This window comes from Lepidochelys olivacea (assembly GCF_965140295.1).
Source record: "Lepidochelys olivacea isolate rLepOli2 genome assembly, chromosome: 5".
Lineage (NCBI taxonomy): Eukaryota > Metazoa > Chordata > Testudines > Cheloniidae > Lepidochelys > Lepidochelys olivacea.
This window is the reverse complement of record NC_140415.1, coordinates 73943162-73967184: the sequence shown is the minus strand read 5'-3', so window position 1 is coordinate 73967184 and position 24023 is coordinate 73943162. Positions and strand designations below refer to the sequence as shown.

The 24023-nt window shown below is 41.5% G+C and overlaps 1 long non-coding RNA gene across 1 annotated transcript; it reads left to right on the top strand.

Annotated features, from left to right (window-relative positions):
- The first annotated feature begins 16336 nt into the window (after positions 1-16336).
- On the top strand, positions 16337-23974 carry LOC311520494. Its single transcript, XR_014711617.1, has 3 exons — positions 16337-16411; positions 18000-18051; positions 23312-23974. It is a non-coding gene; the product is annotated as an uncharacterized lncRNA (long non-coding RNA).
- Positions 23975-24023: the final 49 nt, after the last annotated feature.

Here is a 24023-nt window from a genome sequence, read left to right as displayed (position 1 = left end):
GAAGATCCAAGGACTTATTTTGCAACTTTAAATTGTTTATTTTTGTCTTTATAATGACTTGCATTTTAGGAGAGAAAATCTATTATGGATTTTATTTTGTTAATATGCCATGGACAATTATGAAGGTAATGGGAGGTAAGCCCCCTAATTCTGTATGTACCAAAGTGCTTGCAGACTAGCTTAAATATACTTAGGATAGCCTGCATATGGCATTAATATGTTTCCCGTCTGCATAATTTTTTGGAATAGTTCTGCTGAAAATGTATAAAATCTGTAATACTGCTATTGCTGTGTCATTGTCATTTGGACATTTCAGAGGAGATGCTTCAAAGGAAAATGCATATTTAACTGCTTCACACGGACTGTTTTGGTGAGTCCACTACTAATTCTGGTTTTCATGCTAGTGGAATGTATTATTGTACAGGGACTAGTGCCCACTAGAGCTTGGCCTATGTAAGATATAAACTCTACTACTACTGCTGATAGTCAAGGGAAAATATTTTATAATTCAAATGGTAGAGCCTTTGGTTTTGGAACAAAACAGCCTAAGTTGATTCTACCTTCCATGGTGCAGGCTTGTGCAATAGGTGACAACTACGGTGCAGCCACAGATTTGTTGTAGTAGGAAAATTGAGCAGCTGCTATGCAAGAATTAAAATATCCATTAAGGACTCTTTTGCTCATGATAATATCTAACATCTAAGCCTCACCCCACAAAAAACCTGGCATTTCTGAGTCTAACTAAGATTAAAAATAGTAATTTAAGAAAAATGCCTTACTTTTATTCCAGTATAATCCTCAATAACTCTTGGCACTGCATAGCTGATATTCAGTGGACAATATATCTGTTACACATGTAGAACAGCTGCTTCTCTTTGAGGCAATAGCCAAAATTTTATTCCTCACAAGATCAGAATCTATATAATAAAAGGGATCTTGATTTCATCATTTGGTATATCATAATCACTGTCTTTCTTTGAACTCCATGGCAGGTCTGTAAATTAATCTTTCTCCTTTTCCGTACTTTAATCTTCATATTTTGTCTCTTCTTGTATTCCCCTTTCCACTACTGTAAGTGCTGATATGCAATTGGAATAAATCATGTGCAGTTTTGTAAAGTTCCTTGTTATATCTATTATGCACTCAGGTGCTCACATACAAAAAACCTTGCATAATGACTAAAATTTCAATACAAACCTTATCCAAAAGGGCCATCTTAAGAGCCTGCATATTTTGTTCTTTGACTAGCTTGCTCCTACTTTTTTAATATGGTACATAAGAACATAAGAATGCCCATACTGGGTCAGACCAAAGGTCCATCCAGTCCAGTATCCTGTCTACCGACAGTGGCCAATGCCAGGTGCCCCAGAGGGAGTGAACCGAACAGGTAATGATCAAGTGATCTCTCTCCTGCCATCCATCTCCACCTTCTGACAAACAGAGGCTAGGGACACCATTCTTTGCCCATCCTCGCTAATAGCCATTAATGGACTTAACCTCCATGAATTTATCCACTTCTCTTTTAAACCCTGTTATAGTCCTAGCCTTCACAACCTCCTCAGGCAAGGAGTTCCACAGGTTGACTGTGTGCTGAGTGAAGAAGAACTTCCTTTTATTTGTTTTAAACCTGCTACCCATCAATTTCATTTGGTGGCCCCTAGTTCTTATATTATGGGAACAAGTAAATAACTTTTCCTTATTCACTTTCTCCACACCACTCATGATTTTATATACCTCTCTCATATTCCCCCTTAGTCTCCTCTTTTCCAAGCTGAAAATTCCTAGCCTCTTTAATTTCTCCTCTCACAGGACCCGTTCCAAACCCCTAATCATTTTCGTTGCCCTTTTCTGAACGTTTTCTAATGCCAGTATATCTTTTTTGAGATGAGGGGACCACATCTGTACACAGTATTCAAGATGTGGGCGTACCATGGATTTATATAAGGGCAATAAGATATTCTCTGTCTTATTCTCTATCCCTTTTTTAATGATTCCTAACATCCTGTTTGCTTTTTGACTGCCGCTGCACACTGCATGGATGTCTTCAGAGAACTGTCCATGATGACTCCAAGATCTTTCTCCTGATTAGTTGTCGTTAAATTAGCCCCCATCATAATGTACATATAGTTGGGGTTATTTTTTCCAATGTTCATTACTTTACATTTATCCACATTAAACTTCATTTGCCATTTTGTTGCCCAATCACTTAGTTTGGCGAGATCTTTTTGAAGTTCTTCACAGTCTGCTTTGGTCTTAACTATCTTGAGCAGTTTAGTATCATCTGCAAACTTTGCCACCTCACTGTTTACCCCTTTCTCCAGATCATTTAGGAATAGGTTGAATAGGATTGGTCCTAGGACTGACCCTTGGGGAACACCACTAGTTACCCCTCTCCATTCTGAAAATTTACCATTTATTCCTACCCTTTGTTCCCTGTCTTTTAACCAGTTCTCAATCCATGAAAGGATCTTCCCTCTTATCCCATGACAACTTAATTTAAGTAAGAGCCTTTGGTGAGGGATTTTGTCAAAGGCTTTCTGGAAATCTAAGTAAACTATGTCCACTGGATCCCCCTTGTCCACATGTTTGTTGTCCCCCTCAAAGAACTCTAATAGGTTAGTAAGACATGATCTCCCTTTACAGAAACCATGTTGACTTTTGCGCAACAATTTATGTTCTTCTATGTGTCTGACAATTTTATTCTTTACTATTGTTTCAACTAATTTGCCCGGTACTGACGTTAGACTTTCCGGTCTATAATTGCCAGGATCACCTCTAGAGCCCTTCTTAAATATTGGTGTTACCTTAGCTATCTTCCAGTCATTGGATACAGTAGTTGATTTTAAGGACAGGTTACAAACCATAGCTAATAGTTCTGCAATTTCACATTTGAGTTCTTTCAGAACTCTTAGGTGAATGCCATCTGGTCCCGGTGACTTGTTACTGTTAAGTTTATCAATTAATTCCAAAACCTCCTCTAATGACACTTCAATCTGTGACAATTCCTCAGATTTGTCACGTACAAAAGACGGCTCATGTTTGGGAATCTTCCTAACATCCTCAGCCTTGAAGACTGAAGCAAAGAATTAATTTAGTTTCTCTGTGATGACTGTATCATCTTTAAGTGCTCCTTTTGTATCTCAATTGTCCAGGGACCCCACTGGTTGTTTAGCAGCCTTCCTGCTTCTGATGTACTTAAAAAACATTTTGTTATTACCTTTTGAGTTTTTGGCTTGCTGTTCTTCAAACTCCTTTTTGGCTTTTCTTATTACATTTTTACATTTAATTTGGCAGTGTTTATTCTCCTTTCTATTTACCTCACTAGGATTTGACTTCCACTTTTTAAAAGATGCCTTTTTATCTCTCACTGCTTCTTTTATATGGTGGTTAAGCCACGGTGGCTCTTTTTTAGTTCTTTTACTGTGATTTTTAATTTGGGATATTCATTTAAGTTGAGCCTCTATTATGGTGACTTTGAAAAGTGCCCATGCAGCTTGCAGGGATTTCACTCTAGTCACTGTACCTTTTAATTTCTGTTTAAGTGAGTGAAATATATTTGAAGAGTCACATGATCTGTCATTTAAGGGCCAAACTTTCAAGCTGCTGAGTTGGTGTTCCCCAAAGCCTGCTGAGTATTGACCTCCCCCCCCCGCAGAGAACTCTGTGTGTGTAATTTAGATGAGTTTAGCAAAAGCTGATAGAGATGTGTAGGATCCAGTGATTGTCATAAAAACCAGGCAGCACGCAGCAGAAAGGAACAATTAGACCTGCTGTATGTTGCGCGGGCTGTTAATAACACAAGCAGTGCCTACTTTTTCTATCCGTACCCCCTACACTGGTTGCAGGAAGAAGCAGGTGGTGTAGGAGCTACGGGTGGCTAGAAAATAAGAATTCTGTTTTGTGAAATGGTTTGAGTTTTCAGAATGTTTTTGTTCTGCATCAAAACAAAACCAAGACCTTTTGAAAAATTTTGAGAGAGAGAGAGGTGGTGGGGTGGTAGTCTCTCTTTATATATATCTTGGACCTAAGAAACCATTCTATTGATTTTTTTTTTTTTACCAGTTCTAATAGGAGCTGCTATTCCAGCTCAACCACACTGAAAGAACCCCCATTGGAGTGATCGTCCCAGGTCCAGGTATGCACACTTTACGAGTACTTTGTGTTAGCTGTGTTGTGGAAAGCAGGCACAGCACAGACCAGGATCTCATCCATTTAGTACAATTTTACTTCACCTTTATTGGGAAGACTACCCTCAATTATGCAAACATTTTTTCTGTCCCTTGGGTGGTTGCTTAAGGTGGATTTACTGTAGTGTGAAATATAGCCTGGTTTGATATCACTACAGAACACCTCCTGACCAAACCCTAGCCTTTACCAGTCTGCTACAACATCAGCTAGGCAAGTGGAATGGCTGTGGAAAAGCTTGATGTTTGTGTATTTTGTTTAGCAATAATTCTTCTGTATTAATTCTCAGGAGCTGCACAGAGGAGACACAGACAATAAACGTAGATTCCTTTGCTGCTGATTTCCCCTAATTGCCGATCATGACCCCAGCAGATGGCTTTGTTTTTCTTCAGAAGCACCTCTGGGATATTTATAAAGATCTCAGTCATTCTTTCAGGGGACAGTAAAACTCAGGTTGAAATAAGATAAAATACCTTTCTTGAATTTTTATTCATTTTCCACATCTTCAAAATATAGCTGAAAGCTACCCTCTGTAAAAATACAGATTAAAAGAATTAGACTATCCCCTACAACAGGTCTTGTAAGGTACAGCAACAGACCAGATGGATAAGAATAAGGGGGTGGATTACTTGGATTTTAGTGAGGTACATTACTACAGAGGAAGCTCATAGGGACATAACCTTATTGTATAATATCCAGGTAAGAAAATAAAGGGATGATAGATAAGCTTATTATCAATGGTATTAAATCAGAATGGTCAGATGTACCCAAGAGGGGTCCGTTAAGGATCTGTACTGGGACGGGTGTTATACATTAATAAATTGGGGCACAACCTTGCAAATATTTATTGCATGTGCATAACTTTACTCATATTAGTAATGGGGACCACTCAAGTGAGTAAAGCTGCCTGTGTGTGTAAGTGGTTACACCAAGGGCTAGATCCTGCAGACTATAAATTTGACAAGGATTAAATTTGTATATATAAAGCCTGGTAGCGTAGGGGGAAAAAGATGGCTCTAGTTTGAAAATTTGCCAGACAAATTTGTGAGAGGATATTTGGGGCTTGCTATTTGGGGACACACAGTTCCACACAGTTTTGCTCATGCAGTAATGTGTAAATGGAGCTGGTGGGGAGGAAACAGGGTGCACAGGAATAACCTGGTTGTTAGAAGTCTAAATTATATGCATTGTGTTCACAAAGAGGATGGATTGAGACTACGATGGAAAGGAGTTCCCCAAACCCTGAGCTGCAGGTGAGCTGTGCTCTTCCTGGGGATGTCCAGCCATCAGGCTGCTTCCCATCATATAGTAGATCAACTTCAGGACTGTTCATCTTTGCACCAGCTGCTTATATCCCTAAGTCAACACTTTGGCAGTCAGTGCATAGGGATGCTCCAGACAAGCTAGTTTTTCCCCAGCCATAAAAAAGAGTGGAAACCACCCATATCTTCCCAGCTGGGGACTCTCCATGAATAGGAGAACCTCAGTGGGTTCAGAGCCATCATAGTCTATAAGCACCTACATGGGAAAAAAAATATTTAATAATGGGCTGTTCAATCTAGCAGAGAAATATATAACACAATTCAATGGTTGGAAGGTGAAGCTAAAGAAATTTATACTGGAAATAATGCAAACATTTTTAACCAATGGTAGATTCTCCATCGCTGATCATTTTAAAATCAAGATTGGATGTTTTCCAAAAGATCTGCTCTAAGAATTATTCTGAGGAGTTCTGTGGCCCGACGAAATAATCACAATAGTCCCTTCTGGACTTGGAATCCATGATTCTAAAGCCTGCAAGGGGCTGTAAACTAAACTTGGGCTGGGTCAGAGAATCAGGATGCTCTAAGCATAAAGAACAATACAGAGCATAGGTAGAAATGAAGGATCCAATCATACAACCATTTGAGATGTCCCCAGGACCTACCAAATGGCTGTTTGACTTGATAAACTTTTTATAAATTCTCTATGTATTGGTGCTGCAGAAACAAAACAAACTATCTTACAATGCAAAAGGTAAAGTTCAAAGAAGGGCAACAGAAATGATAAATGGTCTTGAGACTCTGACTTACAAGGAGAGACTGAAGGATCTATATTTGCTCCTCCTAGGAAAACTATATTTAATGGGAGTGGACATAACTCTCCTTAACTAACTGAAAGGAGATGGTATAGAAGAGGGGAGAGCATTATTCATAGTGGAATGGATTGATAAAACGAGTCAAGTTGGGGGGCGGGAAATAATTTGGTTTGGATATTAGGAAAAGCTTTCTGTTGAGAAGATAAGGCAGAGTAGAACAGTGTTCAATGATGAGGACGTTGCAGCATAATCACTAAAGGGTTCAGAGGAAAATGTTGATAAGTTGATAGCGTAGGTTCTTTTCAGCTTGAATTAGATGATCTGAAAGATGTTTTCCAAATTCCAATTCTATCATCTTCAAATCTAGGATACATTACCAAATGAAATACGGCAGTCCTCTGCTATCAGTTTAATACCTTTTTTAACATAGGCTTTGATAATGCAAGTTGTCAGTCTGAATGGTGTTTTGTTTCAGTATTCATTATTGTTGTTTTATTTCTACAGCATCGAGAAGGGTCTAGGTGCTCTACAGCCATGTGCTTTTGGAAAGGAAAGAAGGCCTAGAAGTCTAGCAGCTGGTTCACTAGTATGTGGATACCAAGAGCTGAAGTGAACATTCAGATAACTATTTTGGGATGGAAGGTAGGACTGGGGCAAAGTTAGTTTTAATTTGTCTTTGTACTTCTCATGCCCCCAGGACTGCTCGGGGAGTAGTTTAGCCCTGGATGTAACTTGGAACAGCCTGAAGGTAACTCCAGATTATGACGTCTTGTGCTGGATCCCAAGGGCAGAGCATTGAAACTATAACCTCCTTTCACCACTGGCATGTCCTCACCACACCTGTTATTCTAGGGAAAATGACCGTGAGTCGGATAGTGCCAGCATGAGACAGTCCTCAGTTATCCATGTAGAAGAACACTGAAGCCCCTTCGTGCTGCCAAAACAGCACAGTGAGGTCATAGTGTGAGCCTGGACCAAATCTGCAGGACCTGGTTCTTCTCTCGCACAAGTGCAAAATCAAATCACTCCTGATTTGAAATTGATATAAGTGAGAGAAGAATCAGATCCATAATACCTGCCACTAGAATCATCCATAGTATTAATGGTGCAAGGACTATTGTGTTTAGTATGAATGGGAAATGTGAAAAACTGACACCTGTACACGCCATCAAGCAGTGTCACGGACATCACCACAGACCTATTTAGCAGCTGGCTCTGTGAGTATATTGCTTTACCCAACATTTAAACTGCTAGCCTTCTGGTTGCAGTCTTTAGATTCCAGTCCACACTTGTATTCAGCTCACTACAAATAATTACTTTTATCCGCTGCGTTTCTGCTGACCTATTATCCTTGTGATTCCCTATTAACTGTCTCACCTGATTAACAGGTCCTAAAGCTGTACGGTATAGTGCTCAACACATTTTGGCTAAAGCTATCAGTGAGCTATGCAACAGATGGCATGGTTGCTCATACCCCCTCCCCACGCATCTTCCAAGATATGTTTCATAGCCAGATAGCGTCTCCTCTTACTTATGCCAGTGTAATCACTGGAGTTATTTCTGATTTACACCAGTGTAAGTGAGAGGAGAATCAGGCTTACAGTCCCTCATCTTTCCCAACTATTTGATCAACTTTGCAGAATACCTGGTGGCTGACCAAATAATTCAGTCGGCTACAACATCCTGTCAGTGGTGTGACAGGAGCAAATGAGCATACTTCACAGTCGCTGCCATGTCCTACAATGGCTTTTCAGTCACAACAAGTTTCTGCAGGTTATATAACTAACTGCTGTTGTTTCACAGAGGGTTTATGATACATGCTAGTTAAAATGGAGAGACTACTGTCCACAGACTGCATGTTTGTCTGGGGCAATGTATCTTCTGCACAATGTGTTTCAGACATGTGGCTGACAAGTAATACAAAGATATTAATCAGATAACACGTCACTAAAGTGAGAGGGAAACTGCCAACGATATTCAAAATGATTTGGTGTATTTATATTTCAATCCACATAATTAAATAAAGTTGAGGCTCTTATTTTAAGGAGAACAACATAAATATGTAACAGTAATGATGCTTAGTAATTACACAACATTTTCCATCTCACAGTACTTCACAAAGAAAGGTATTTTCCCTATGGTAAAGATGGGGAGGTGTGCACACAAAGATTGTGATTTGTGCCAGGTCACACAGCAATTCAGTAGCAGAGTTGGAGATAGAATCCAAATCTTGTGATTCCCAGTCATATTTCCTGTTCACTGTATCATGCTGCCTCTGCTCTATTCTAGCTACCTACTGTTCCTTATGTATTGGATATCATATTATGCATGTCAAGGAAATATGTTCCTCCAATGTAGGCTGAGGTATTTGGTACATCTTGATGCTCTCTTCACTTCCAGTGAAAACATCAGCTTGACGCACAACTCTTTTTGGCGACATTTGGGGGTTAGCCAAAAGTGCTTTGTTGACCTATGTTCATTTTCTGCTTTGAAAGGGACACATCTCTGACATAAGGAAAAAATAGTGAGAACATAGTCTTGTTATTGGAGTTGATTTGGCTCAAGAATACTCATTGAATGTGGCATTAGTCCACCCAAACAATTCAGAAAATAGACCCTCCAGGACTATACATTGGCAAAGATTCACTAAGGACAACGGAGTGACACAGATTTACACCCAGGGAGGATCTGGCCAACTATTTTTCATCCCTGTCTATGCGGAGAAAATTGGTGTTTCCAGTTCCGATTCAGATACCTGAAATGCTTGTCTGACACTTACAGTATGTCTACACTGCGATCAGAGATGTGATTGCATCTCTGGTAGGCATACCAGGGCTAGCTTTAATCTAGTTAGTGTGGCTATAAATAGCAGTGAAGACATGGTGGCACAGACCTCAGACTAAGCTAGCAATGCAAGTATGTACCTAGGATTGTGGGTGGGCTTATAGAGCCTGCACTGCTACACACATTCATTGCTCTTTTTAGCAGCTCTAGCTAGATTAAAGCTAGCATGGGTATGCCTGCCTGAGCTGCAATCGCACCTCTGATGGCAGTGTAGACATACCTGTTAGGATACAGATATTCAGGCTGTCTGTAAAGGCCTCTACTCTAAGAATTTAGGTGTATTCTTATCACTTAGCTAGTTATAGAGGTATAAAAGAAAAAATCAAAATCACTGTCTGCCAGTGTAAGGACCTTCTCTTACTGTGACAGTCTGAGGCCCTGTTCTTAGGCTAAGGCCTTTGGCTAAGCAGCAGAGGCAGCCAGAAGCTGGGAAGCGACCGGTCACATCCTCACATTCCAAACTAGTCACATTGAAATAAGGTGCTAGTGGGCTGTTAGGAATACAATCCTGTCCTGATAATGCCTATCACCTCCAGAGAAAAGAACAGGAGGACTTGTGGCACCTTAGAGACTAACAAATTTATTAGCGCATAAGCTTTCATGGGCTACAGCCCACTTCATCGGATGCATAGAATGGAACATATAGTAAGAAGAAATATATATACATACAGATAAGTTGGAAGTTGCCATACAAACTGTGAGAGGCTAATTAGTTAAGATGAGCTATTATCAGCAGGAGAAAAAAACTTTTGTAGTGATAATCAAGATGGCCCATTTAGACAGTTGACAAGAAGGTGTGAAGATACTTAACTTTAGGGAAATAGATTCAATATATGTAATGACCCAGCCACTCCCAGTCTCTATTCAAACCCAAGGTTTCAGAGTAACAGCCGTGTTAGTCTGTATTCGCAAAAAGAAAAGGAGTACTTGTGGCACCTTAGAGACTAACCAATTTATTTGAGCATAAGCTTTCGTGAGCTACAGCTCACTTCATCGGATGCATACTGTGGAAAGAGTAGAAGATCTTTTTATCCACACAAAGCATGAAAAAATACCTCCCCCCACCCCACTCTCCTGCTGGTAATAGCTTATCTAAAGTGATCACTCTCCTTACAATGTGTATGATAATCAAGTTGGGCCATTTCCAGCACAAATCCAGGTTTTCTTGCCCCCCCCCCCCACACACACACAAACCCACTCTCCTGTTGGTAATAGCTTATCTAAAGTGACCACTCTCCTTACAATGTGTATGATAATCAAGGTGGGCCATTTCCAGCACAAATCCAGGGTTTAACAAGAACATCTGGGGTGGGGGGAGGGGGTAGGAAAAAACAAGGGGAAATAGGTTACCTTGCATAATGACTTAGCCACTCCCAGTCTCTATTCAAGCCTAAGTTAATTGTATCCAATTTGCAAATGAATTCCAATTCAGCAATCTCTCGCTAGAGTCTGGATTTGAAGTTTTTTTGTTGGATTGTCTGGCTATGTAGACTCCCTCCTCTGGCCCTATGCTACCAGCACTCCCAGCTACCTTCGAGACACCACTGACTTCCTGAGGAAACTACAATCCATCGGTGATCTTCCTGATAACACCATCCTGGCCACTATGGATGTAGAAGTCCTCTATACCAACACTCCACACAAAGATGGACTACAAGCCATCAAGAACACTATCCCCGATAATGTCATGGCTAATCTGGTGGCTGAACTTTGTGACTTTGTCCTTACCCATAACTATTTTACATTTGGGGACAATGTATACCTTCAAATCAGCGGCACTGCTATGGGTATCCGCATGGCCCCACATTATGCCAACATTTTTATGGCTGACTTAGAACAACGCTTCCTCAGCTCTCATCCCCTAACGCCCCTACTCTACTTGTGCTATATTGATGACATCTTCATCATCTGGACCCATGGAAAAGAAGCCCTTGAGGAATTCCACCATGATTTCAACAATTTCCATCCCACCATCAACCTGAGCCTGGTCCAGTCCACACAAGAGATCCACTTCCTGGACACTACAGTGCTAATAAACGATGGTCACATAGACACCACCCTATACCGGAAACCTACTGACCGCTATTCTTACCTACATGCCTCCAGCTTTCACCCTGACCACACCACATGATCCATTGTCTACAGCCAAGCTCTGCGATACAACCGCATTTGTTCCAACCCCTCAGACAGAGACAAGCACCTACAAGATCTCTATCAAACATTCTTACAACTACAATACCCACCTGCGGAAGTGAAGAAACAGATTGATAGAGCCAGAAGAGTTCCCAGAAGTCACCTACTACAGGACAGGCCTAACAAAGAAAATAACAGAACGCCACTAGCCGTCACCTTCAGCCCCCAACTAAAACCCCTCCAATGCATTATTAAGGATCTACAACCTATCCTGAAGGATGACCCAACACTCTCACAAATCTTGGGAGACAGCCCAGTCCTTGCCTACAGACAGGCCCCCAACCTGAAGCAAATACTCATCAGCAACCACATACCACACAACAGAACCACTAACCCAGGAACCTATCCTTGCAACAAAGCCCGTTGCCAACTGTGCCCACATATCTATTCAGGGGATACCATCACAGGGCCTAATAACATCAGCCACACTATCAGAGGCTCGTTCACCTGCACATCCACCAATGTGATATATGCCATCCTGTGCCAGCAATGCCCCTCTGCCATGTACATTGGTCAAACTGGACAGTCTCTACGTAAAAGAATAAATGGACACAAATCAGATGTCAAGAATTATAACATTCATAAACCAGTCGGAGAACACTGCAATCTCTCTGGTCACACGATTACAGACATGAAAGTTGTGATATTACAACAAAAAAACTTCAAATCCAGACTCCAGTGAGAGACTGCTGAATTGGAATTCATTTGCAAATTGGATACAATTAACTTAGGTTTGAATAGAGACTGGGAGTGGCTAAGTCATTATGCAAGGTAACCTATTTCCCCTTGTTTTTTCCTACAACCCCCCCCCAGACGTTCTTGTTAAACCCTGGATTTGTGCTGGAAATGGCCCAACTTGATTATCATACACATTGTAAGGAGAGTGATCACTTTAGATAAGCTATTACCAGCAGGAGAGTGGGGTGGGGGGAGGTATTTTTTCATGCTTTGTGTGTATAAAAAGATCTTCTACACTTTCCACAGTATGTATCCGATGAAGTCGGATCTATGATTCTAAGTGAGCTGTAGCTCACGAAAGCTTATGCTCAAATAAATTGGTTAGTCTCTAAGGTGCCACAAGTACTCCTTTTCTTTTTAGTCAAACCCAAGTTAATGTTATCTAGCTTGCATATTAATTCAAGCTCAGCAGTTTCTCGTTGGAGTCTGTTTTTGAAGCTTTTCTGTTGCAAAATTGCCACCCTTAAATCTTTTACTGAGTGGCCAGAGAGGTTGAAGTGTTCTCCTACCGTCTTTTACATTTACAGCCCTGATCATTAGTAATTGCTGTTGCCATTTAAAGCTCAATCTTGGACCTGGATTTGGATAGTATGAATATTTCTTTACAATTGCTAAAGTCAGACTTTTGATTTATAGTTTCTTCTTTTGAGTTGCAAAGATTTGTCTCTGTGAAGAATATTTTAAATGAAATTCACATGATTTGGGTCTTTTAGACATCTTCAGAAATGCATGCACAAAAACGGTTTGCTCACAATTTGCTGGTGTGGTTGCTGTGATGGTTTGCAGTCACTAACTGTGCACACCACTGATCAGTGAGTTGCCTAAGTGGTTATTTGCATGCAGATTTACTGTGATTGTAATGCAAATTATGGACACAGCAAATATGAGAAATTGGCTCCTTAGTTCCAGTCTCTACTAATGTAATCACTTTGTTGTTATGCTCATTATGATGCAGTCTAGGAAATAGAAAAGTAAAAGCATGTGATTAAAAACTTAAGACCTTATTCTGCCCCAGTGAAGTCAATGACAAAACTCCCACTGACTTTTCTGGGGGTAGGATCAGGTACTAAATCAGTGACAGAACCAGATGAATCTTTCTTTGCAGTCTGTGATATAACATTCCTAAACAGCCACATTTTCTTTGCTCTTCTTGTTAAGGTCAGCTGTTGCCTGTAAGCCATTTTCTTCACAAACTTGGGAGAAATTCTTTCTGCAGGGCACACTTCTCGAATAAATCTTCATGATGTTGCTGAGGAATCATTTTATCTATCTCTGGCTTCTTGTTTATTATGTTTAGAGTATTGCTCATGGTGATTTGAGGTGGTGTGGTATCTTGCTCTTTAAATAAAAGAAGGAAGAAAGGATTCCAGGCAGCCAAAACCTTTCAATTGAGAAGGCACCTCTCCTGTGAGGGTGCTTTAAAAGGAAGTTTCTAAAGAGAAGGCACAAAGTGCACCAAGTTTGACTACTTTAGTCAGGAATGAAGACACACCGTTTTTAGAGAATCATCGGAGCTGATAGGAGTCATGGTGAAGAAGAGCTGAAGGAAACAGCTCCTGAGGAAGGTTTGAAGGTCCAACAGGACTGAGGGTCTAAGACGTGTGCCAGTTTTAACTACCTGCAGCAGCTCAGATTGCTGAGTGAAAGAGTGAGGGAGAGCCTCTGCTTTATTGCTTTGTTGAGACTTGGCTAAACCTAAAGCTTTCTGTAGTTTTGCTTTAGCACTGCTTTATCCTTGGTTGCCATGCTGTTCTTAGCTCTAACATGAATCACTGCTGTTATGCAGCTCTCCTTGTGCATTGGACTTTGAAGCACTGCATTGCTTTTGGCACATTGAAAACAATTTGTTTACAACTTGGAGATTTAATTTATGCTAGTTACAAAATACTTCTCATGTTTTACTGTATACGTAATACTCCATTGTTTTTCTCCTTCCGATATATTTGTAATAACTTTCTTGTTCTTTTTCTGGAGGAAGAGGAGTGAGGTGAGAGAGAAGAGTTAGAATAGTCCTGGGATTGCTTGCAAGTGAGGAGATGTAAGGAAATCTTAGAGAATGGAAAAGGGCAAAAAAGGAGTAGGGGGGAAAAGGGAAGAATCAGGATGAACTAATGAAAGGCCTAATTCTGGTGTCAGTTACATGGCTGTAAATCAGGAGCGAATGAGGCACTTCAATTCAGGATTCCTTTATTCATTTGAGATCCTAGAAAGAATTTATTTATTCTGTATTTCACTTCACTTTTGATCTTCCACTTCACTTTTACTGTGGAAATCCAACTTTCACTTTGGGTAAGCATAAAGCAGTTTTTTTCCTGATAGAAAGACACTTCCTTTTGTATTTTAAAAATAAATAATTTTAAAAAATGAGGACAGACAGCGTGGCAAAGGTCTGAAAATGGTGGCCTAATTTAGTGGATATTCCTGAGGATAGTAGATAGTAGTTTTATCTTATCTACCATCTAATTTCTCCAGGAATACTTACTGAAACTAGGCCACTGTCTCCAGGCCCCTAGTAATTTTCTCTGTTCTTTTAATACTTGAGCTCTTTGCAGAAGGTCTTTGAAGCAAAACTGCACAAAAATGTTTCAAACAAAAAGCCAACCCTGTGAAGTTCACCATTACACAAGTAGCTGAACACATTCTCTTTTTAGTAGGAGGAACCATTGCACTATCTTGGCTTTATGTGAACATTTTCTGGAGCCAGTGGGATGGGGTGTGTTGATCTGGAGAAAGTCAAGGGATGTGTGCAGTATAATCACTGAGTAGTCTAGAGCTTATTGGAGTGTGGGATTGTTTAGAGACTGGCAGGACAGGGCATACTCTGGGTTCTGACACTGAGATGAAGGTGCAGCGCAGGGAAGGCCTCCTTTGTATCTCTAGTTGTAGGGAGGTAGTCCGGCCTGCCTGAACTAATTGGAACATGAGAATGAGCAGACTTAGGCTCAGTCTCCCAAGGGACTGAGTAACCATTGTAAAGTGCTAAGCATCCTCAGTTCCCCTGGATTTCAATCTTGTTGTGTTGCAGGATCTGTACCATACATATACGCAGGACATGAAACAAATCGGTCTGTGATAGATAACACTGTTATCAGGGGTGACAGGTTTGTGTAATTTTTGCTGGTGGCCAGAATGGGTCCAAGTCCCCCCCCCCAGCCCCCATGTAAGCCAATATATATGTTTAAAAATAGAGGGCTCTGCGGTGGGGCTGGGGATGAGGGGCTTGGGATGTGAGAGGGGTGTGGGCAGAGGGTTGAGGTGCAGGGATGAGGGCTGCAGGCTGCCATCACATGTGCGCCTCCTCCCCTGCTGCTGCCGCCCCTCACTGTAGCCTCACTGGGGTGGGGGATGGGGCTGCCCCTTGCCCAGCATAGAGCAGGAGCATTGACTGTGGTCATGGGGCCCCCTGTGCTGGTGGAGGGTCCTGCCGGAAAAGGGAAGGGTCCGTCTGTCTGAGGCAGAAGGGCAGGGGCAGGGTCATCCTGCCCCGGCACTATGGTTTGGAGGTGCTAGGACCCTGCGGCAGCAGTTGATGCCAGGAGCCGGCGGAGCGGAGTGGAGTGGAGTGGCAGGGCAGCCGCCCGCTGCCCAGGGTGCAGGCAGGGACGCTCGGGGTAGGCGCGCGGGGTCGGCAGGCAGGGCCAGGAGAGACCCAGCCCCAAACATTGGTGGAGCAGAGCCCCCATGCCCTGAATATTGCTGGAGCATGGGCACCATGGGCCCATATAACTCTCTGCCCCGACTATTATCCAGGCCTTAGGGCTATATGTATTGCATGATCTACCTGTTTTAGGGCAGAATCTACAGCCTTTATTAGTACAAACAGTAATTTTGGATTGGCTCCAGTGTGGAAGTGTAGTGTGTTAATACAGCATGTGAGACAGACCAACAAGTTTTAGGAATCCTATATAAAAAACACAATTTTTATTAGTAGACTAATGCCCTTTGTTATGGCGTCTGCTGATGGACATTTGAGGGGGCTATTCCGGACAAAACAAGCAAACAATTAGTAATCAGTGTGACATTTCACTTCTCTCTCTTTCAACTATCATTTTGGAAGTATGTCAAGGTCCTTCAACATTTACAATCAACTAGCTATTTCTGTTACCATCAAAGCACCTCATGTTGATTTTTCTCTGGCATTATGCCTTGCAGCAATGTTCCAGTTCTTAGTTTGCTCTTTTATTACAGAAAAGCAACTTGCAACTTTTTCTCCATAGATTCCAGAGGACCCCACAAAACCATTGCTTTGATTCCTATATGATTTCTATGAAGAAGTACTAGGAAAATGGAGTTTCCTTTGAAATACCATAGGAACCAGTTCAAAGACTTCTGGGGTACACTGGAATGGTTGCATGTGGCACCAAATTACCAAGGGTTAGTTGCACTCTTATATTCAGACTCTTGTCCATTTTACGTATTTATAAGGCATCTGGTGGTGCTGGGGCCTGGTTGTGGTGAGGTGGGAGGGAGAAGAAAGGGAAGGAGGTTAGGGACAAGGTTTAGAACCTCTTTGTGTATTGCATATCAAGGAAACTTTAAACTCCCTCCTAGAAAACTTCCATTCAGAAACTTTCTATCCCATCTGGTTTTACATATCAGTATTCTATTATGTATATCAGAGACTGTAACATATGTGCTGTTTGTTTCTATAAAGAAAAATTATCAGGAAATTCAATGCTGCTACAAGTGATTAGGTGTTTTTCAGATGACATCTGGTGGGCAAACCAGAGACAGTTGGAATAGTAACTCCAGGAAATGTAAATCTCTTCTTCTCTTAACTCAGTGAGACAGTGACCAGCACTTAAGCCTCATCTACAGTAAAGAATGGCACCATTATCAGTACTAGTTGTAACAGTGCAGTGCATCCACACTAGTGATCCTGATTTTGGTATACTTGGTGCTCAACATCCATGCCTTCCTTTTGCTAATGTTACAGGGCTTGTGGATTGTTGCCATAATTCCTGGCACAGCTCCTTGGAGCAAATGCTTTTCTATGAATCTATAATGTATATTTGCCCCTGTTTACATTTTTGTTATCCCAATGGATTTGTTGAATGGGTTTGTCCTGCCCAAGGGGCCATAACGGTTAGGGGTTATGCCCTGCTGTGACTTCACAATTGTAGATGGTAGAGGGTCACCAGCCTGTCTGGATGCTTAGGCACTCTTCCAGTGAATGCTGCTACCTCTTGGAGGTAAGGAGCTTGACTTCATTCATTAATCATAGATGATTAGGGTTGGAAGAGACCTCAGGAGGTCATCTAGTCCAACCCCCTGCTCAAAGCAGGACCAACACCCACAAAATCATCCCAGACAGGGCTTTGTCAAGCCAGGCCTTAAAAACCTCTAAGGATGGAGATTCCACCACCTCCCTAGGTAACCCATTCCAGTGCTTCACCACCCTCCTAGTGAAATAGTGTTTCCTAATATCCAACCTAGACCTCCCCCACTGCAACTTGAGACCATTGCTCCTTGTTCTGTCATCTGCCACCACTGAGAACAGCCTAGCTCCATCCTCTTTAGAACCTCCCTTCATGTAGTTGAAGGTTGCTATCAAATCCCGCATCACTCTTCTCTTCTGCAAACTAAATAAGCCCAGTTCCCCCTCTCTCTCTCTTTTTTTTTTAAAGTAACTTTGTGTCTTTAATTTGGGTGGACTTTTCTGGTCCTTATTTTGTAGCAATTCTAATGGTTTCACTCTTTCATCCAGAGATAGGAGTAGGTCTGGGCACTAGGTCCCTGAGGAAGGACATCCCTCTCAGCCCCCTTAAGCCAGCCCAGAGAGTTCCTTCATCTCCTCCTCTCCTGCCTAATGCACTTGGGCTGCCAGGGGTTGTATCCCTCATTGGGTGCAGTGGGGCAGTAAGTGGATGCTGGAGCAGCATGTTGAGATAAATGCATTTTCTTGGGGATATGGTGGATGGGTACATCGCTATGTAATCCCTTTTCTTTGTTCTGGTTTTAGGATATCAGATGCTGCTGAGGCAATCTTGTGACAGCTATGGCATCCCAACATAGTAAGTATATTGTGGGGTAGCTGCTACCAAATCTTTGATTTTTTTTTTCCCTTTTGTGTTTCCAGCTTAATATTTTTTTCAGAATGCATGTGTTGTATTTTTTATATGCTTGTGACGGGACCCCCAGGGTGCAGCCTGGGACTGTGGGACCGCTGTACCCCCTTAACTCTCTCCAGCCTGTGCTGTCTCTCACAATGCCTTACTAGTGACCAGCAGCACACCCCTCCAGGTGCTGTTATCACTCAGCACAAAACCATGTGGAACCCCACACCCAGCTAGATTGCATGAATGCTCCCAGAGCCACTCATGAATCACACAGAGAAAGGCACCAGAGCCAAATCCCTCCAGCTCCCATCACTGTACCTCAGGAATATGCCCTCTTGCACTGCTCAAGACGAGCTGTGCAAATTAATTAATTGGTTTACCGCTTCATCAATGGAAATACACCAGTCTTGCAAACCCGAGCAGTTTTGCCACACACTTCATGCAAACTCACTGGTGAAGATAAACAGTAAAACAAATGTATTGACTACAAAAGATAGATTTTAAGTGATTATAAATGACAGGCAAAAAGTCAGAATTAGTTACCAAAATAAAATAAAATAAAAGCACACAGTCTAAATTCTCAACCCAATTAGACTGGGCAACATCTAGATTAAGCAGTTTTTCTCACCCCACTGGATATTACAGTCCTTAGTATACAGGTTTTGTCCATCGTGGAGGTGGGTTTTTTAGAGCGGTGGGAGAACTCTCTCCTAGTGCTGTGCCACATGCCCACACAAGCCACTTTAACGTTGCCAGTGTAGACAAGCCCTTTGTTGCTGGCAGCATAGGTGGGGCAGGAGAAAGGCCAAGCATGGGGCCCCTGTGTTCTGTTTTATAAACTCAGTCCCATGTGCTGGGGGAACACAAGTCCAGGCATGTCTGGGGCGGGGCATTGCTGAGTCTCTCTGCAAGTTTGAGCAACTCCCCTGGTGTGGTCTCATGCAGGTGAGTCATTGAATTGTAGCTCCCTTGCTGGACAATGGCTGTCCATGGGTTGTTTGACACCCCGCCTGGGCATTGGTTACTTTCCTTGCTATTGCCTCTGGGGAGCTAACATCTGGCTGACTCCCCAGCTTACAGCATGTTTTAGTGACAATCGTACCACATAATTCTCATAACTGCATATGCATTAATGATATACATATATGGATAGAGAAATGACTTTCAGCAGACCATAACCTTTCCCCTGATACCTCACAAGGCAAGCTTTATATGTCAGATCACAATTATATAAAAATGAGGAATATGGGGGTTACATAGAATGTCACAATGTTAATAAAGTATTTTTTCATTGTGTTTTTGTGTCCTCCTTTACTACACTGAGGTTTGTTCTTGAGGATGGGAGGGGCAAAGCTGTGACCAGTTGAGCATCACTTCAGATGCTCACAGGCCCACGTGCAGCCAATAGCTGAGTGGGCTGCCAAGTGAGAGCTATTAATGTCAAATCTGTCACTGAAGGGAGGACTAATTGCACAGTTGCAGCTGCAAAGTTTGCACTTCTTGCCCACACAGGCCCTGTAACAGAGGGACCCATTAACTGTGGGATAGAATGGAGTTTGTACTTGCCCAGACCATGTGTCCCTATATTTATCTTAGGTACTTAAATGGCCTTCATCACCCTAATGTCTGAGCATCTTACAGTCTTGTAATGTATATATCCTCACAAGACCCGTTTGAGGGAGGGAACTATGTGATCCTCATTTTAGAGATGGGAAACTGAGCCACAGAGCGACTATCTGATTTGCCCCAGGAATCTTGGGTTTCCAAAGTCCTAGGCTAGCACCTTATCCACAACCATCCTTCCTCTACACTGCTTGTGCACCACTGTAAACATTTTAATATATGAACAGAAGGTGTGTTACAGGCATTTGAAAGGGGGTCAAAATGACAGGACATTGTAAAGCTAAATCCTGAAGTACTTACATAGTTTTCCATAGGAGTTTGCCTCAGTAAGGACTGAGTAAATGAACCTCAGGATCTGGACCACTCTGCAGAAATTTGAACTACTCTGCCTGCCTGCTCAGAGAAGGTCCAAATGACAGTGTTAAAAATGCTGGCAGCTGAGGGAGCCTTGTCTCCTTGTCTGCACTAGCACTTCCCCCATTGCTACTACTTCTGGAGCTACATCAATGCTAGCAATAGTGTGTATGTTTTGTCATAAAACTGTAAAGTACAAAGCATCATAGAAGAGGATTAAAATTCCTTTTGTCTGTTTTCTAGGCTGAATATTATGCATGTCAGGGCAGAGTGCATATCGTGAGTCACAGAAAACACAGCAAACCTGTTTTGATTAGACTCTGCCTACGTTACAATAGAAATCATGCTAGCAACAACTAAATATGGTTGTTGCTAGCATGGTTTCCATGACTATTCTAAACAAGGGCCTTTTCCAGTTACCCACATAATAAAACAATGTTAATATTTTTGGGCTCCCAGCTAGACAAACCTTTACTTCCTGATAAGAAGTCATTTTAAAACAGGGGTTTTGGTACTGGTTTCTGCTACTGTGGCTGTGCTGGGTGGCGTGTCTGGAGCACAGGTTTGTTAAAACTGCTTTTTTAAAAAAAAAGTCTCTAGACTAGATCATTACTTTACAAACCTACTTTTTAATTAAAATTCTGTTCACGTCACACTGGCCAGCACAACTGAATTAGCAGAAGCCATTATTAACCCCCCCACCCCTCCGGACCAGATCCTGATGTCCAGCTGAATTGCACACCACTGATTTGAAGCTGTGGGTGTGCAAATGTGGTGTAAAGCTCACCTTTGGATTCCCCCAGTCCTGTAGCTGCTGTGTGCCCTGCCATATGTGAGAACAGTCTTAGACCTGATTTTCAGAGGTGCTGAGCACCCACATCTCCTGATGTGGAGATACAAATACTCAATGCTTCTGGAAGTCAGGCACAAGGTATCTCACGCTGGGCATCCAAAAATAGAGGCACCCAAAATCAGTAAATTTTGGCCTAAATATCCTCTACCTGGCAAATCCTTTCTTCCCCCAAAATTGCCCACTGGTAAAGAATGTAAACTAACTGTATGCATCCGATGAAGTGAGCTGTAGCTCACGAAAGCTTATGCTCAAATAAATTGGTTAGTCTCTAAGGTGCCACAAGTACTCCTTTTCTTTTTGCGAATACAGACTAGCACGGCTGTTACTCTAAAACCTGTAGTAGCATCGTGTGTCATGAATGCAATGTCGTGCACTATACATATAAAGTAAACAGAGGGGCAGCAAATAAGATATTTTCACATTCTCAGCAAGTGTGTATCTTTCCTTTGTTACCACTGAAGGCCAAATCAAGCAATCAGTGGGAGTCTGCCTGAGTAAGATTTAACTAAGAGCTAAATCCTGACAGCCTTACTCTTTTCTATGTTTCAGAGTAACAGCTGTGTTAGTCTGTATCCACAAAAAGAAAAGGAGTACTTGTGGCACCTTAGAGACTAACCAATTTATTTGAGCATAAGCTTTTGTGAGCTATGCTCAAATAAACTGGTTAGTCTCTAAGGCGCCACAAGTACTCCTTTTCTTTTCTATGTGTTTAGCTGGTTAGTACGGGTTAATTAGAAGCAGTTACTGCAAACAAAATAAATGACACAAATTAGAACTGTATCCCACCTCCAATGACTTATCAACCTTGTGATCGCCATTGGAATTAGATCAGTAGTTCTCAACCTGTGCATAGTGACCACCCAAGAGGAGTACCAGCAGATGTCTCAAGGACTATGGAAATGGGCGGAGATGCCAGAAATACCTATGAACCACTACGTTTATCATGGACCTCCAACTAAGTGCAGTGAGAAATAATGCAAAGGATTCTGGGGCATATGGGGAATATATTGTGAATTGTTGTATATGGCTTTGCCATCTGGAAATGAGTGAGAAATCATAGTATGATTGAGAGACCCCCAATAAATTTGCTTGCTAACGCCTGATATGTTGCATAGCTCAAAGCCTGAACTGCTTTCAATTGCTAACTCCACTAAAGGAAATCTCAGAATGGTTGATAAAGCAGCAGTGGATGAAGCAAAACAAATACAAACAGGTACTACAGGGTACATCTTGTCTCTCTGATATCAGAGTTGTGCAAGAAACAGACAAAGAAAATTAGGAAACACTGTAATGGAAAGAATAAAGATATTTTTCAGACCATTGGAGGTAGCAGTCTGTAAGAACAATCCTCAATTTACATGCATGGCTATTTTCAGTTTTGAAACATTTCCTATTCCTTGCTAATTTCTATTCAGAAGTTGATATATAAAAATCACCAACACAAAGAAATCAAATGTAATTGCAATCATAAAAAACAAAAAGGAAAAATACAGCAGGAAAATGTTCTTAAAAACACCAATTAGGCAATAAAATGTCTTCAGCATAGGCCATTTAGTTAGCATCTGTGAATGCTTTTGTGTTCTGCAGCTGGGAACAGCACCAGTTCCTGAAATCTCTTTAGCTAGCAAAGCCACAATTTGAACAGATTATTTCCAGTGTGCAGAAAAATTCCGTTGACAGTTATTTAAAAGTTTAACTAGAATAAAGGACGTGAGCAGAAAAATTAGATCATTAGATCACAAAATTTACTGAGTACTTTTAAAAGATTTTCTTCATTTTTGCAGCATAACAAAGGATATGCTCTAGTCTTCCTGGATCAATAAATCAATATGAAAACTTTTAAATCCAGAAATAAATAGAGCTTGAGCTAGTAACAAACATCTCCCAGCTCCTTCGGTTATGAGAGAATATGTATATATCAGCCATTTATCTCTGGGTCCCCCTCAAAAATCTGCAGGGGCTTACCCTGACTTACCTCAGCCACAAACCTAACATGAAGAGTTGAGGTTATAGGGGAGAAGAAAGTAGTAGCATAACTTGCTGTTCTTACGTTTCAGGGTTTTCTACTTATAGGGACCTCACTGCAGATTACATGGCTTTTGTACTAGTTACAAAGGAGAACTTGTACATGATGGCTGCAACAGTGCAAGTCCAATAAACTACATGAGAACCAAGTTTTCTAAAGTTTAAGCAGTAAAAAATTGAGGCTTCCTTGTATTTTCCATTGAATTTTGCCTGGTTTCATTCCTGGTTGGAGAAATTTATCTCCCCTGGATTCTTTCAGAGACTTTCAGTTAGGGTTTAAGCTGCTAGTGTTACTCTGAAAGTCAGCCGAGTGCAGTCACCTGATCTGTCTCCTTTCTGATATTTTTTTCTTGTTTTAAGTTCCAGGACTGTGAGGCATTCAAGGCCCAATCCTAAAAGGGGATGAGAAGAGGTCTCAACACCTTGCAGGATTGGGAAGTCAGTGTCCAGGAGAAGGTTTTGTCCAAGAGAACCTCTTTTAATCATTTGGAGAATCCTCTGTGTCACTGCCTTTATTTCACCATTAAAATCTCCTCCCTCTCAGGCTCGGCCACCTAGCTACTGTCCTCCCATTCAAGAAGTAGTGAAGTTTATCAATAAACTTCTATTCTTCAATGAGCTGGAGAGGATGTTGCTGTACCAGATAATCCTTTATTACATTGTGCTATATTTTCTCAGCTTCTGGAGAAACACACTAAAAAGGTGACCATTCTGGAGAAGTACTGAAATTACACAAGACAGACAGTCGAGTTAAGTCAATGGTAGTCTTCCCACAGACTTCAATGGGCATTGGATCAGGCCTCTAAGGTAGTAATTGTAATGGAGTTGGCAGCAGGTATACAGTGGTTTGACATCCTTGAAACAATGGCAATTCAAGCAGGATGCCTCAACTAGCCCTACTTGAACCAGCCACTGGTTTGACATTCCAAATAACTGGTATCAGAAATGAAAACATGTATAATGCAATCTCCATAACTGTGTGTTAAACAAGTGCTGCAAAATATCCCTCCTTTGTATGATACAACACAATTATATGTGACAGAAGAAATATAAAGCCTGAAGTGTATTGGTA